At 39.1% G+C, this 17,211-nt stretch overlaps 1 long non-coding RNA gene and 1 pseudogene across 1 annotated transcript in view; one reads left to right on the forward strand and one right to left on the reverse strand.

Annotated features, from left to right (window-relative positions):
• LOC119534099 overlaps positions 1–17,211 on the reverse strand; it is a 232,239-nt gene that overhangs the window by 158,414 nt on the left and 56,614 nt on the right. The window lies entirely within an intron of this gene.
• On the forward strand, positions 5,887–6,921 carry LOC119534097 (annotated as a pseudogene).

The raw sequence follows: 17,211 nt of genomic DNA on the forward strand, positions 1-17,211 counted from the left end.
TAGAACACTTCAACCACATATTGCAGAATGCACATTTTTATGTATGCACAAAACATTTACTAAAACTGGCCAAGCACTAGGCAACAAAGAAAGTTGTAATACATTTCAAACAATTAGAATCAAAGTACATATTCTGACCACAGGGTAATTAAGCTTGAAATCAATAAGAAAAAGATAATTAGAAAATCTCCAAATGATTGAAATTAAACAATTTACTTCTTTAACCCACAAGTGAAAGAAGAAATCAAAATGGAAATTAGAAACTATTTCAAGCTGAATTATTGGAAATATGACACATCAAAACTTTTTTAATATGGCTAAAGCTTTGGGTAAAAGGAAATTTAGAAACTTAAGCATGCATATCAGAAAGGAAGAAAAGGTGAAATCCATATTTAACATTAAGTCTGTGAAATTAATAATAAACTTATAAACTCCAGGATATCCTGATCAAAAGAAAGTAAAAGAGAAAAAGAGGGAGTAAGAAAAAGACAAGAAAGAGAAAGAAGGCACAATAAACAAACATAAGAAATTAAGGAGAAGGCATCATTATATAGCCTACAGTCATGAAAAAGTTATATAAAAATATTGTGAATACCTTTATGTCAATAAAGTTGAAAATGCAGATAAAATGGTTACTTTCCTAGCAAAATACAATTTATCAAAATTGATACCAAAAGAAATTAAAAATCCAAATAGTCCTGTATCTATTAAAGAAATTAGATATGTAACCTTTCCACAAAGAAAATTCTAGGCCCACATGGTTCCCTCAGTCAATTGTACTGAACATTTAAGAAGAAATAATACCTGTCTTATAAACACTCTTCAACAGAATGTAAATCAAAAGGGGACACTGCCAAATTAATTTTATGTCAGCATAACCCTGATATAAAAACATGACAAGGTCTTTAAAAGAAAGAAAAGTTACACACTTGTCTCATAAACATATATGTAAAATCCTAAACAAATAATTGTAAACCAAATTCAGTGATATATAAAAAGAATAATATATCACAACTAGTATTGGTTTCTTTTAGGAATGCAAGATTGGATTAATATGGATTAATAGTTGAAATCAATTAATGTAGCTCACTACACTAACAGAATAAAACTCATTTTACTTCTCACATGCTTTCACCGACACCACCACCTCCTGCCCCAGTATCCCTGATAAAGACCTGCTTTACCTGGTATTCCCAGTTGGTGCCTATGCTGAGGGGTATGAGGGTGGTACCTTGACCTAATTATTATCCCTTCTACCTCTAAAGCCTACCTATTGTACCTTTCCAATACATGGAAATTGTTAAGTGAAGTAACACTGAAGGAAAAAATAGTCTGTGTACTCATTACATTGTTGAAAATGTATGCTTCTGTATTTATACACACTGATATTCTAGAAATAGGATCTAGAGAGATGAATATCACTAGAGCTTTTATGAATAGAAAGAATAATTACACATATAAATTGTTCTTTCATGAATTACAGCAAATGTACCACACTAATGCAAGGTGTTAATAATAGGATGGTATATGGGAACTCTGTTATGCATGATACTTCTGTAAACCTGTAACTTCTCTAAAAGAAATTTAATTAAATCAATAAACAAGAATAATTGTGCAAAAGAATGACCATTATTTAAACAACACATAAAGCCCTCCAAGGTTTGAGAGGAAAGCATGTATGACAGAAACTCTCTGTTTGTAAAGTAAAACTGAAATCACTCTTCCTGAGTTCTCAGTCCCCATAAAGTTTCTCAACATGGATTCCCTTGGTTCCAAACTGCCTTGGCCTTGCAGAGCTCTGCATCACATTTTTTCTAGTTATATTCTCTGGAGTTCAGCTGAATTCAGGTGACAATTTAAAAATTACTTTGCTAAATATTTAGAAAGAAAAATAAAGCTAATTTCAAAAAGAAAATACATGCAAAAATATTTTATACAAAAAAATACATATGGGGTATCCAAACTGGCAAAAATAAAATGTAAAAAACTGACACAGAACAATAAATGTGGAATTTTTATTAAAGAAGTCCTCCCAAAAGAGACACCTTATCCTTATGACTTTATTCCTGAAGACTTCCACAGCTCCAAAGAATAGATATTTCTCATGTAATACTTCCAGTTCTGAAACACAGAAAAATATAGACACACAGACACACACAATTTCATGAGGATACCATGAAATATTTTTAGCAAAACATAGGCAAATAAAATATAGCAATACGTTTCTTAAATGCACAATATGAGCAAATGAGGATTTATGCAATGATAAAAACACACACATTATATATTTCCCAAGACAAAAGCTAATAAATGTGCAGAACTACATGAAAATAACTATAGAACTATACTAAAAACATAAAAGGAAGACTTGAAAACCTGAAGATAAATCATATATTCCTGGATGGTAAAACCCAAGATGTAAGAATGTCAAATTTTCAGGGCTTAATTTATGACTTTAATATAACTTCAATAAAGTTCCTAAAGTGGACTTTGTGGAACTTTATAAATGCTTCAAAAGTTTGACTAAAAACATTGTACTGGAGGTTCTAGCCAGTGCAATCAGGCAAGAAAAAAAACAAATAAAAAGCATAAAGATTGGAAAGGAAGAAGTAAAACTGTCTCCATTCACACACATGATTGTCTATGCAGAAAATGCTATGGAGTCTTCAAAGCAGCAACTAGAATTAATAAGTGAATTGATCAATTTGCAAAAATCAGTTTTATTTCTGAAAAGCAAACTGTTCCAGTTTGCTAATGCTGCCTTTTTTCAAAACATCAGAAATGGATTGGCTTTTATAAAGGGGGTTTATTTGGTTACAAAGTTACAGTCTTAAGGCCATAAAGTGTCCAAGGTAAGTCATCAACAATTGGGTTCCTTGGCCAATGGCATCCAGGAAACCTCTGTTAGCTGGGAAGGCACATGGCTGGTAACTGCTCCAGAGTTCTGGTTTCAAAATGGCTTTCTCCCAGGCTGTTCCTGTCTAGGCTGCAGTTCCTCAAAAATGTCACTCTCAATTGCTCTTGGGGATTTGTCCTCTCTTAGCTTCTCCAGAGCAAAAGTCTGCTTTCAAAGGCCATCTCCAAAGTGTCTGTAAGCTGCGGCTCCTCTCTCAGCTCCTGTGCATTCTTCAAAGTGCCCCTCTTGGCTGTAGCAAGCTTGCTCCTTCTGTCTGAGCTTTTATAGGGCTCCAGTGAACTAATCAAGGTCCACACTGAGTGGGCGGGGCCATGCCTCCATGGAAATTATCTAATCAAAGTTATCACCTACAGTTGGGTGGATCACATCTCCATGGAAACACTCAAAGAATTACAATCTAAACAACACTAATATGTCTGCCTACATATTGCATCAAAGATAATGACATTTTGGGGGACATAATACATTAAAACTGGCACACAAACCATTGGAAAATGAAGTCAAAAGTTTATGCCATTGACTTTTACTTCCTCTCCAGGCTCTGGTGCAGCAATTGGAACCTGACTTACCCCCCCACTATAATTAGAAAAGAAAACATTAAACAATAGGCAGTGCAAGAGGACCAGGAAATAGGGTCTTTGTGAACCAGAAAGTATAGAGGGAATCCCTGAGAGTTTTTTTTTCTATTTTTTCTCTCTTGGGCATGCCCTGAAAAAGGACTTGGTTTTGGAACTGTGTGGTGACAATACAGGCAGCTAATGCTCCAAAAGAATCCCTATTTCTGGCAAGAGGTACCAAGAAAAGGAGCCACTGTGGTCAAAGAATGTAGGGGGTGATCTGCATTATATCTCTCTCCTTTCCTCTTACCATCTTGAGCCCAAGATGACCATCACATGAAACCAAATGATGACACTGCAGGAAGCTACAGGGTGGGGGGTATCATTTTTTTCAACAGAATGGGAAAAGAGGCTTCTGGGAGCCAGAGAGTATGATATTAATCCCAGAAAGGATGATGCTGCAAAATTGATAATTCTAACCTCACACTCTGAGCGTCACATGAACAAGACAGATCCAAAGTAGCATAGCAAAGACTCTGAGATCTGAACTATAATATATTTCATGGCCCAACCAGACTAACTACAGAATGGGACTGAATACACCAAAGCAGTAGGAAAGGCTTTCTAAACTGACCTGGTATTAAAATTGCCACCTCCAGAAGGTGAGATGAAATGTGAAGTATGAACCTGACTGAGTTGATTGCCTGCTTTAAAAAAAAAAAAAAAAAAATCAACATTTTCCAGAAGACTTTAACAAGATCCATAGGTTTAAAACCTAATATCCAAAATGTCCAGGAAACAATTCAAAACTAATCAACATACAAAGAAGCAGGGAAATGTGACCAATTTTCAATGGAAGCTAATAAGATGATCAACAGATGCCAACTCTAAAATGGCAGATGTTGGTATTATCAGACAAAGATGTTAAAGCAGCTATTATAACCATCCTCCAAGAAGGAAAGGTGAACCCTTTTGAAATGATATGATTTTTAAAATCTCAGCAGAGGCAAAAGATAAAAAAAGAATCAATGGAAAATTTAGAACTAAAAAATACAACACCTGAAATAAAACACACACTGGATTGGCTTAATAGAATGGGGATGACAGAGAAAAGAGTCAGTGAACTTCAAGATAAAGCAATAGAAATTATGCAATCTCAAAAACAGAGAGAACAAAAATACTTTTAAAAGGGGACTCCAGGGAACTATTGGACAATATCAAAAGTTCTAAATTCATGCCCCTACAGTCCTAGAAGGAGAAAATAAAGAAATTGGTGTAGAAAAAAAATTTTAAGATATTATGGCTGAATAATCCCAAAATTTGATAGAAGAGGTAAATTTACAGATACAGGAAACTCAGAAAGCCCCAAATGGGATAAACTCAAAGAAAGCCACACCCAGATGCATCATAATCAAGCAACTGAAAACCAAAAATAAGGATGAAATCTTGAAAGCAACCAAAGGAAAAAAATAACATAAGGGGATAACAATTCAAATGACTGTGGATTTTTTATCAGAAAACATGGAGGACAGGAAAAGTAGAACAGTATCTTTAAAATGTTGAAAGAAAAGAACTGTCAATAGAATTTTAATCCAATACAATATCCTCTGTGAATGACAGTGAAATAAAGACATCCTTAGATGAATGAAAATGGAGAGATTAATTACTAGCAAACCCAATCTAAAAGGAAAATAATACCAGCAGGAAACTTGGAACTTCAGGAATGAAGAAAGAGCAATGTTTTAAAAAAAGGGGAGGGGGGTGAATACAACAGACCATTTTCTCCCTTTAAGTTCTTTAAATTGTTGTAAGCAAAAATCATAGCATTGTCTGGTGGCATTTTCAATATATGTACATGCATTACATTTCCAGGTAGATGTAATATATATGACAATTATAACAAGAGAGTAAAGGATAAAGGGTAAAGGGACCTGTATAATTGTAAGGGTTCTACATTTTATTTATGTAGTAAAATCTTAAGTCTAAGTAGGCTATGAAAGTTTAATTATGTACATTTAATCCCTACAACAACCACTAAAAAACAATTCAAAGAAATAAAGACAAAAGTCAATAAACAAATTAAAATGGAATACTTATAAAAATCTAAGAAATCCAAAAGGAAGCAGGAAAGGGGAAATAGTAATAGAAATCAGAGAATGAACAGGAAAAAGTAATAAAATGGTGGCCCTAAATCCAAACATATCAATAATTACATTAAATGTAAATGGCTTAAACCTACATATTAAAAGACAGAAATTGTCAGATTGGATAAAAAAAAAAAAAAAAAAAAAAAAAAAAAAAGATCCAACTACATGCTGTCTACAAGAAACCCCATCTTGAATATAATGATGTAGGTAGGCTAAAAGTAAAAGATATACCATGCATCCATGGCGACACAAAGGGGAAAACACCATGGTGAAGGCAGAGGATAAGAGCAGAGGCAGAGAGAAGAAAGACCTGAAACAGAAAGCTGCTTATGAAGAATGTCAGTAGACTGCAGTCACTGGGAATGGGGCAGCAGAAAGCAGGGTTCAGACCCCAAAAGCAGCTGCCTTCCCTCCTCCCCCCAGCTTCAGTATTTTAGAGACTAAGAATAAGCAGCAGTGACACTTAATGCTTATGGATGGAAACAGCAGGAGCGGAAGGAAAAGTTGGCAGCTAAGAAAAACTTAAAAAGGAGAGAGAGGCTCTTGGAAAAAGGCTCCACCAAAGCCTACTCCCAAGACCATCGACAACCAATGAGTACATGATGAAACCATAGCAGACCCTAATGATGAAGAGGTTGCTTATGATGAAGCTACAGATGAATTTGCTTCTTACTTCAACAGACAAACTTCTCCCAAGATTCTCATCACAACATCAGACAGACCTCATGGGAGAACAGTATGACTCTGTGAACAGCTCTGTACAGTTTACCAAGCTCACATGTTTATTATAGAAAAGGACTGGCTCTGAAAAAAATTATTCCACAGTGCATCTCTGGAGATTTCATAGATCTGATCGTTATTAATGAAGAGTGTAAAACACCAAATGGACTTATTTTGTGTCACTTGCCACATGGTCCAATGGCTCATTTCAAAATGAGTAGTGGTCATCTACATAAAAAAATTAAGAGGCAAGGTCCCCACAAAGCACATTCCTGAAATAGTTCTGAATAATTGTACATGCCTGGATCATTCTGTTGGAGTACGTTTTTACTTCTATTTCCCCATAATTCTCAGGTTATCAGAAGGCAGGCTGCTACATACCATCATCAGTGGGATTATATCTTCTTCAGATTTCACAGATACATATTTTAGAGTAAAAAGAAAGTAGGAATTCAGGAACTTGGATCACGTTTTACATTAAAATTAAGAGCTCTTCATAAAGGAACCTAAATATAGAGACTATAAATGGGTACATAAGCCCTGAGAAATGGGTACAAGTAGAAGAAAATTCCATTTATAAAGTACTGAGGAAATAGTATTGGATTTTGCTAAAAGGACTATCTTGAATGTGGTAAATTATTTCTGATAGAAGATCCTTTTCAAGATGGCATATACTAATTTCATAAACCTTCTCTGTCTGGACAAATCATAAAGTGTCATGAATTGCCATTGTATATTGATAGCAAATACAATTAAAAGTCATTTTGGTAAGGGTTTAAAAGTCGCAGTTTAGGCTTCTTAAAATTTAATTCTTTATTTTGGTGTAAGAATGAATAATTTAAGTTGGAATCAAAAGTCAAACCAACTTTCCCAAGCACATTTTCGTGGAACTGTGGACTGCAGAGAATTAAAGTACTTGGTATAGATACTGTGTAACACACTGGTTCTATATCAGACTAATCTTGGAGTCCAAGGGCACATAGTATCTACTCACATAGTATTTCTTGAATGAACGAATACTGGAGACTAGGCTTTTACGGAGGTTTTAACATATCTTAAGCTTTTCAGGTGGACAAAAATTTGAAAGCAAAATGGTTTACCAAGTTCTTGAAGTTGCAAATTTTTGCAGCTAGGCTTTGATCCCTTTTTTGTCACTGTACCTCACCACATGGTACCATAGTACTCTATTCAAGCATTGTCTCAAGTTCTGAAGGTTTGTTATGTACCTTCTAGAGGAATTCTTATGTACAGTCTTTTCTCTCTACTGCTATTCTCTGTTAGGAGAGTCAGCTATAATGAAGTAACTGATTTTACGATCAAACTTGATAATATTCCTAACAAAGAAGCTTTTTAAAAAATATTTAAAACAGAGCTAACCCTGTAAATTACTTATGGAAAGAAACTAGAACTTAGCAGCCTTCTGACCTCAAATGAATAAAAATACAATAGTAGGTTTGCAATCTTCCTTTATTTAGTAGTCTTGCATATGTATGACATAAGGTTATGTGACAAGAGTTTTAGGAACACCCACACTTAAAACCTACTACCTTAATGGCAGTGGGGAAACTGCCATCTATCATAGCTGTTCAAAATGGGTATAAGCATAAGTGTATTTAATACCAACAAATAAACAAAAAACAATCCTTATATTAAGTATTTTATTGTATGCTGTTGCCAGTGTATATAAAATAATTACCCATTTGAAACAGAAACTCATGAAAATTCAGAGAGATAAATGATAAGGACTGACAAAAGTAGAAATTTTTATGGTATGGCACATGTGTTACAAGGATAAGCTTTGGTACAGGCTTCAAATTTAGCCCTCCTTTGAATATTCACTGGTTCATGAACAGTGATTAGAAAACCTGAAATGGAAACAATCAAAAAAAAGTGAATAAGGCTAAAGTATCAAAGAACAATAGTTTTTACAATTTCTCATGAATGATTAACCAATTATCCTTGTTTTTGTATCCCTATCTTATAAATTGCTTACGTCCTTTGCCTACTTTAATGGAATTTATTTTGCATGTCAGTTTATAAAGTGCTTTAAACTAAAAAAAGAAGAAGAAAGCTGTAACACACTAATGCAAAGTGTTTGTAATAGGGAAGGGGGTATTGTGAGCAGAATATATGGGAACCCTGTACTTTCTGCATGATTTTTCTGTAAACCTACCTAATGAAAAGAAACTAATTTAGAGCCATATAGCTGACAGAGGTTTAATATCCAAAATATATAAAGTAATCCTACAACTCAACAGCAAAAAAAGTAAACAACCTAATTTAAAAATGGGCCAAGGATGTGAATAGACATTTCTCCAAAGAAGACATCCAAATGGCCAATAAGCACATGAAAAGATGCTCAACATCATTAGTCATTAGAGAAATTCAAATCAAAACTATAAGATACCACTTCACATGGCTATTATTTTAAAAATGGCAAACACGTGTTGCCAAGGATGCAGAGAAAATAGGAACCTTTGTACATTGTTGGTGGAATTGTAAAATGGTGCAGCCACTGTGGAAAATAGTGTGGCAGTTACTCAAAAAATTAAACATAGAATTACCATATGAGTCAGCAATCCCACTTCAAGGATTATACTCCAAAGAAGTATAAGCAAATATTTGTACACCAATGTTCATAGTCGCATTATTCACAACAGCCAAAATGTGGAAGCAACCCAAGTGTCCATCAACCAATGAATGGATAAACAAAATGTGGTACATACATATGTTTTAGTTTCTTTGGCTGCTCAAGCAAATACCATGAAATTGTCAGGATAAACAATGGGAACTTATTAGCTCATGGTTTTCAAGCTAAAAGAAAATCCAAAACAAGGTATCATCAAGGCAATGCTTTTTCCCTGAAGACTGTGGTGTCCTGGGGCTGGCTGCTGGTGATCCTTGGTCCTTGGCTTGTCGCATGACAAGGCACATGACAGCGTGTCCTGGTCTCTCCCTTCTCTTCTGGGCCCCCTTGATGTTTAGCTTCTGGCTGCTCCCCCTGTGGCTTTCTCTCTCTGCGTCTGAATTTCATTCTGCTTATAGAGAACTCCAATAATAAGATTTAGACCCATCCTGGGCCACACCTTAACTGAAGTAGCTTTATCAGAAGGTCCTACTCACAGTGAGTTCACACCCACAGGTATGGATTGTTTAAAAACATATTTTTGGGGGGTACATGTAGCTCCAAACCACCACAACAGACAATGGAACATTTTTATTCAGCCATAAAAAGGAACGAAGTTCTGATACAGGTAACATCATGGATGAACCTCGAAAACAGAATGTTGAGTGAAATAAGCCAGACACAAAGGACAAACACTGTATGATGGCACTTACAAGAAAAAACTAGAATATACAAATTCATAGACAAAAAGTAGATTACCGTTTACCAGAACTGGGTGTAGGGGCAGGGAACAAAGAGTTAATGCTTAATGGGTACATAATTGTTATTCGGAGCAATGTCACTTTTCCCCCATGGACCAAATCTCTGTGTGTTTTTATTAAAAAAGAAGAAAGCTCTGCCCTGAGAGTTGAGATTCACCTATACCTAAGTTCTGAAGCTTCAGAACCATGAGCAGGAAATTACCACCTCACACAAAATTTTCATTAGGTTTGATTATTGGGGCCTCTGCAAAGTCAAGTTCACTGAGTTAACTGACTGCACCTGATTGCCAATAAGGGTTATACAGATCCAAGTGTGCTCCACAATCCATTATTTTATCCCCTGACCCAAGGAGTAACCTGGTTAAAGTTTTCAGGAAGGGACAAGCAGGCCATTTTTCAAATGGATGACAGGACCTCTCTTCTGAACAGCTCAATTAAGAGTGTCAGGGATAGGGGATGGGGAAGGACAATGAGCATGAAACTCTCACTGGTCTGGATCCTGGCCCTTGGTAATACGGAGAAATTCCCTCCCCTGCACCCATCACCAACAACTGATATGTCAGAAATCCAGCAGATGTAATGAAGCAGAACAGATGTGTGCACTGGGCTTCCCAAAAGAAAAAGCTGTATGAATAACCTCACACTTTACAGATTTGGATTCATGCTTTCAAGGAATAATGTATGGATATGATTATTTCACTAAAATATGTACATGGCAAATTGCTGGCCAGACAGGCAATGACATGGATGTGCTGCAGGCTTATATATCTGTGTGTAAAACACTACGTAATAGAAATGGACATCATACTTTGCATTTATATAGAGCCTATTTCTCCAAGGACCTCAAAGGATTCTGCAGACATTACTTGATTCATCCTTGTAACACGCTTGTAAAATGAAGGAGAGGCAAGGATTACTCATCCTATTTTATTAAAGAGGAAGCAGAAGCCCCCAAGAGGATACATGGATTGGCCAAGGGCATACAGTGAGTCATTTACTTGCTCAAAACCCATGTAGGGGCTGAAATTAGTCCCAAATTGTCCTTACACGTGCTGATTTTTAGCTACTGATTTCTGAAAAGGAAAGGATTCTGTTTACCAGGCTTGTGTTTAAGATTCAGACCATTGAATGGACAATGTTGAGGGCAGGGTATGAACTGGAGAAGGGAAGAGATCACCAAGTATTCAGCATTTCATTTATCCTTCAGTGGGCTGCTGCTGGCTGTTTCTTGTAACAGACATAGTGTTCTCAAAAACAGAGAGGGAGAAACATTCCCACCATCATTGCACTGGAACCAAAAGTTAGAGATCCATTTTAATAGTTGCCATTGAGTGACTGCCCACAAGGTGCATTTTTCATGAAATACTCCTTTACATCCATTATGTCATTTATTTGACAACTCCTATGTGAGGTAGGTATTTTTTTTTTTTTGTAAACATAAGAAACAGGTACAGTGAGATTAGATGACTCGTCCATGGTCATATAACTGACAAGGTTAGGCTAAGAATATGTTTTTTATTTTTAAATTACTTTATTTATCAAATAAAAAAAAATATTTCCAAACAAAACAAAGCAAAGCAATGGGGAAAACAATTTTTTTTTTTTTAGGCTAAGGAATTGAGTGCATTTTTATGATTTGAACATGGTTGTACCAACATGATTTCACTCACCCACAAAATGGGGGTTTTGGAGTAATAGTCTAGAGAGACTTAAGAAAGTTGGAGCCAACGTAGAAGCCCACGACCTCCCACCAATAGACCAAAAGACAGGGTGAGCGCTGAGATCTCTCCATCCTCCCAAGACAGAACCACAGGTTATGGCCCCACCTCAGGACCCTCTAAGTCACAGATCATTAGGGCCTCCCTGGTCCCAAATTCACACCTTGTCTCTGACCCAGGCCTGAGCTAGAGGCAGAGTCAGCTGAGTTCCAGGATTGAGGGGAAGGAAGGGGCGACAATAACCTGGAAGCCCCAGAGGCCCTCTTCTCTCACCCACACTGAGCTCTACAACCAGCTGGTATCTGGTTCCAACCCTTGCCGAGCGGTATATGTAGGGTTTGTCTTCCAGCAGTCTCAAGTTCTTCACGGAGGAGCTGAGGCACAGACTTGCTCAGTTACCACGGAAATCAAGAGGCAAAAGAGCAGCAGGGATTATTTCCCCTGAAGTTTTCCCTAGCAGAGACTTTAGTCACTAGAACATGAAGTGGCAAGAGGCAGAGAAAATCACCCTCTGAAAATGGGGAATGAAAGGCAGAGGATCGACATTTTATTGCAACCTTACTTCGTGCTTTGAATGCTTTATATGTGACACCTCATTTATCCTCACCACTGTGAGGTATTGTTATCTCCAGTCTACAGATAAGGAAAATGAAGCTCGGCATTTACACAGCATAGCTAATATATAATAAACCCAGAACTCAAACATGCACCTGTGGGGCTTATGTCCTTTCCTTTATGCCTCACTGACTTCCAAAGAGTTTGATGGTGAGCCCTTCTCCTGATGATGACACCCCAGTGGAGGTTGGGGAGGCTTCTGGCTGCTCAGTGGATCCAAGGCACTGCAGTCACTGGGGCAGTGACTGCAACGCAGCCTCAAACAGAGCTGTGACACCAAGGTGCTGCTCTCCAGCTGGCAGTCAGTGGTACAGAACACTGCTATCCACAAATGCAAGCCCCACGTGGAGTGTTAAATGTAATATGAGGATGGCAGACTGGTGAGCTGTATGTTTTAGTTACTCCTCCAGGAAAGTAGGTAGAAAGCCAGGAACTGCGTGGACTGGACACCACAGAGCAATCTGACTTTGGGCATACTTCATACAACACTCATGAAAACGTGGAACTGCTGAGATCAGCGAAATCTGTAAGTTTTTGCGGCCAGGGGACCCACGCCCCTCCCTGCCAGGCTCAGTCCCGGGGGAGGAGGGGCTGTCAGCTCCGGGAAGGAGAAGGGAGAACTGCAGTGGCTGCAATTATGGGAAACTCATTCTACTGATACAGACTCCAACCATAAATAGACTGAGACCAGACACCAGAGAATCTGAGAGCAGCCAGCCCAGCAGAGAGGAGACAGGCATAGAAAAAAAAACAACACGAAAAACTCCAAAATAAAAGCGGAGGATTTTTGGAGTTCTGGTGAACATAGAAAGGGGAAGGGCCCTGAGGCGCATATGCAAATCCCGAAGAAAAGCTGATCTCTCTGCCCTGTGGACCTTTCCTTAATGGCCCTGGTTGCTTTGTCTCTTAGCATTTCAATAACCCATTAGATCTCCGAGGAGGGCCCGTTTTTTTTTTTTTTTTTTTTTTAATCCTTTTTTCTTTTTCTAAAACAATTACTCTAAGAAGCCCAATACAGAAAGCTTCAAAGACTTACTATTTGGGCAGGTCAAGTCAAGAGCAGAACTAGGAGAGCTCTGAGACAAAACGCAATAATCCAGTGGCTGAGAAAATTCACTAAACACCACAACTTCCCAAGAAAAGGGGGGTGTCTGCCCACAGCCATCATCCTGGTGGACAGGAAACACTCCTGCCCATTGCCAGCCCCATAGCCCAGAACTGCCCCAGACAACCCAGTGTGACGGAAGTGCTTCAAATAACAGGCACACACCACAAAACTGGGTGTGGACATTAGCCTTCCCTGCAACCTCAGCTGATAGACCCAGAGTTGGGAAGGTAGAGCAGTGTGAATTAACAAAGCCCCATTCAGCCATCATTTGAGCAGACTGGGAGCCTCCCTACACAGCCCAGCAGCCCAGAACTGCCCTGGGGGGACGGCACTCACCTGTGACATAGCACAGTCATCCCTCAACAGAGGACCCGGGGTGCACGGCCTGGAAGAGGGGCCCACTTGCAAGTCTCAGGAGCCATACGCCAATACAGGGCTTGTGGGTCAGTGGCAGAGACAAACTGTGGCAGGACTGAACTGAAGGATTAGACTATGGCAGCAGCTTTAAAACTCTAGGATCACCAGGGAGATTTGATTGTTAGAGCCACCGCCCCCCTCCCTGACTGCCCAGAAACACACCCCATATACAGGGCAGGCAACACCAACTACACACGCAAGCTTGGTACACCAATTGGACCCCACAAGACTCACTCCCCTACTCACCAAAAAGGCTAAGCAGGGGAGAACTGGCTTGTGGAGAACAAGTGGCTCGTGGACGCCACCTGCTGGTTAGTTAGAGAAAGTGTACTCCACGAAGCTATAGATCTGATAAATTAGAGATAAGGACTTCAATTGGTCTACAAATCCTAAAAGAACCCTATCAAGTTCAGCAAATGCCACGAGGCCAAAAACAACAGAAAATTATAAAGCATATGAAAAAACCAGACGATATGGATAACCCAAGCCCAAGCACTCAAACAAAAGACCAGAAGAGACACAGCACCTAGAGCAGCTACTCAAAGAACTAAAGATGAACAATGAGACCATAGTACGGGAGATAAAGGAAATCAAGAAGACCCTAGAAGAGCATAAAGAAGACATTGCAAGACTAAATAAAAAAATGGATGATCTTATGGAAATTAAAGAAACTGTTGACCAAATTAAAAAGATTCTGGACACTCATAGTACAAGACTAGAGGAAGTTGAACAATGAATCAGTGACCTCGAAGATGACAGAATGGAAAATGAAAACATAAAAGAAAGAATGGGGAAAAAAATTGAAAAAATCGAAATGGACCTCAGGGATATGATAGATAATATGAAACGTCCAAATATAAGACTCATTGGTGTCCCAGAAGGGGAAGAAAAGGGTAAAGGTCTAGGAAGAGTATTCAAAGAAATTGTTGGGGAAAACTTCCCAAATCTTCTAAACAACATAAATGCACAAATCATAAATGCTCAGCGAACTCCAAATAGAATAAATCCAAATAAACCCACTCCGAGACATATACTGATCACACTGTCAGGCACAGAAGAGAAGGAGCAAGTTCTGAAAGCAGCAAGAGAAAAGCAATTCACCACATACAAAGGAAACAGCATAAGACTAAGTAGTGACTACTCAGCAGCCACCATGGAGGCAAGAAGGCAGTGGCACGATATATTTAAAATTCTGAGTGAGAAAAATTTCCAGCCAAGAATAGTTTATCCAGCAAAGCTCTCCTTCAAATTTGAGGGAGAGCTTAAATTTTTCACAGACAAACAAATGCTGAGAGAATTTGCTAACAAGAGACCTGCCCTACTGGAGATACTCAAGGGAGCCCTACAGACAGAGAAACAAAGACAGGACAGAGAGACTTGGAGAAAGGTTCAGTACTAAAGAGATTCGGTATGGGTACAATAAAGGATATTAATAGAGGGGAAAAATATGACAAACATAAACCAAAGGATAAGATGGCTGATTCAAGAAATGCCTTCACGGTTATAACGTTGAATGTAAATGGATTAAACTCCCCAATTAAAAGATATAGATTCGCAGAATGGATCAAAAAAAATGAACCATCAATATGTTGCATACAAGAGACTCATCTTAGACACAGGGACACAAAGAAACTGAAAGTGAAAGGATGGAAAAAAATATTTCATGCAAGCTACAGCCAAAAGAAAGCAGGTGTAGCAATATTAATCTCAGATAAAATAGACTTCAAATGCAGGGATGTTTTGAGAGACAAAGAAGGCCACTACGTACTAATAAAAGGGGCAATTCAGCAAGAAAAAATAACAATCGTAAATGTCTATGCACCCAATCAAGGTGCCACAAAATACATGAGAGAAACACTGGCAAAACTAAGGGAAGCAATTGATGTTTCCACAATAATTGTGGGAGACTGTCGGAAATAAAGCGGTGCCTGTAAGGGAATAAACGCTCTCTCGGTTCTGGAGGAGAAAAGAATTTATTTACAATCTTGCAAGATGGGGCGTCCAGCCAAACACGCGGGAGGCTGGCGCGCCAGAGGAAGAGAATGGCGATGTTTAAATCCCCTACTCCTAATTCGCAAGTCCCACCCCTGTTTCCCCATTGACTGGGTACTACAGAGGTTACAGCCTATCCGAGAACACTAACTAATTCATCTTTTGAGATTTTAATTTGTACAGCCAATCCCAGAGAGCCAACTAGCTCATTATTGAGATTTTGAACTGATTAGCCAATGCCCCCCCAAATTTTTATTTTTTTGCTATGAGTTCCCGCCTCTGATACTACCTCATGTCTCTTTACATCAGGCAGATTCTCTCTTCTCTTTGTCTGGGGCTTGTTTAAACTGGTTTTGCCTCCATTTCCCTTATTCCATGCTGTCTCTATGTGAAAACGAAACTTATTCCTTTCTTACAGATTACTTGGGGGCTCGTCCGGGATCCAAAGCTTCGGAGGGGGACCCCCGAGGTGGACAAAGGGAAGGCGCGCCCCGCTGATTGAGCGGTCTCGGACTCCGCCATTGGGGGCCCATCTCCGGCAGCTAAAGGGCCCGAGACCAGACGCTTGGATCTGCCGGTTGTGGATGAGAAAAGGGGGAAAGGGCTTGCCTCTGTTTGACCAGGCAACTCCGTGCACGGACCAAGGTAAGGAAAGTAATATATTGCCTTGGTGGTCGGGAATTCCTGATGAGTCTGGAGCTGCTTGTGTGTGACTGAGACGTGCGACATACTGCACGAAGCGAGTGCGGAGTCTCAATCTGCGGTTCCCTTCTCCCGCGAGGGAAAGGGCCAGAGACAGACGAAGCGAAAGGAACTGAGAGAAAGAAGCCCAGACAAGACTCAGGATGGGAAATAGAGGCAGTTGGCCGGCCGGGGAAGAAGAAAAGGGGGCACCTATAGAGTCCCTCGGGGACATCCCTCCAGATAGCCCACTAGGTAGGATGTTAAAATATTGGACCGATAGCGATCGGACCAAGGGAAAGGACAAAAAGAAAATGATTAAATACTGTTGTTACATTTGGACTGAAGAAAGCATTTCACCACCAGACGTATTCTGGCCAAAGTATGGGTCAGAGGAGGACTGGCTCTGTGCCAACCTTGTAATTTATGTTAATGAGAAGAAACCCTTTTCTAAGGAGGAGTCTGATTATGCCACGTGCTGGCTAAAGAACAAAAAAACTCCCCTTTACCTTGTGAAAGATAAAAACCCAAACTTGGAAGATAAGTTGGTAGAATCTAAACCCTGGGACCCCTTATTAAGCCTTCCTCCTCCCTACTATTCCCCTCCTCCCCCAGGGCAGAGATTGTTAGAGTCTGAGGACCTAATAAGGTCCGCACAGGTTCCAGGGGAATCAGGAGGCCCATCGGCGCCAACTGCCCCACCAGATATGACCCATCAATGGTTGAGGAAAGAATTAATACAGTGCAAAAAGGATGTACAGAATTTTCCATTTCCAAAAACTCTTGAAGGAAAGAGAGTAAGGGAACATCACCCCGTTAAATCCCTTTACCCCTTGAGGGAGGTGCCTATGGGGCCAAAGGAAGTCGGGTATGTAAATGCCCCATTAACGAGTGCAGAAGTAAGAAACTTTAAGAAGGAGATGAAATTGCTAATAGAGGACCTAATGGGGCT

Source organism: Choloepus didactylus, chromosome 5, assembly GCF_015220235.1.
Source record: "Choloepus didactylus isolate mChoDid1 chromosome 5, mChoDid1.pri, whole genome shotgun sequence".
NCBI classification, from domain to species: domain Eukaryota; kingdom Metazoa; phylum Chordata; class Mammalia; order Pilosa; family Megalonychidae; genus Choloepus; species Choloepus didactylus.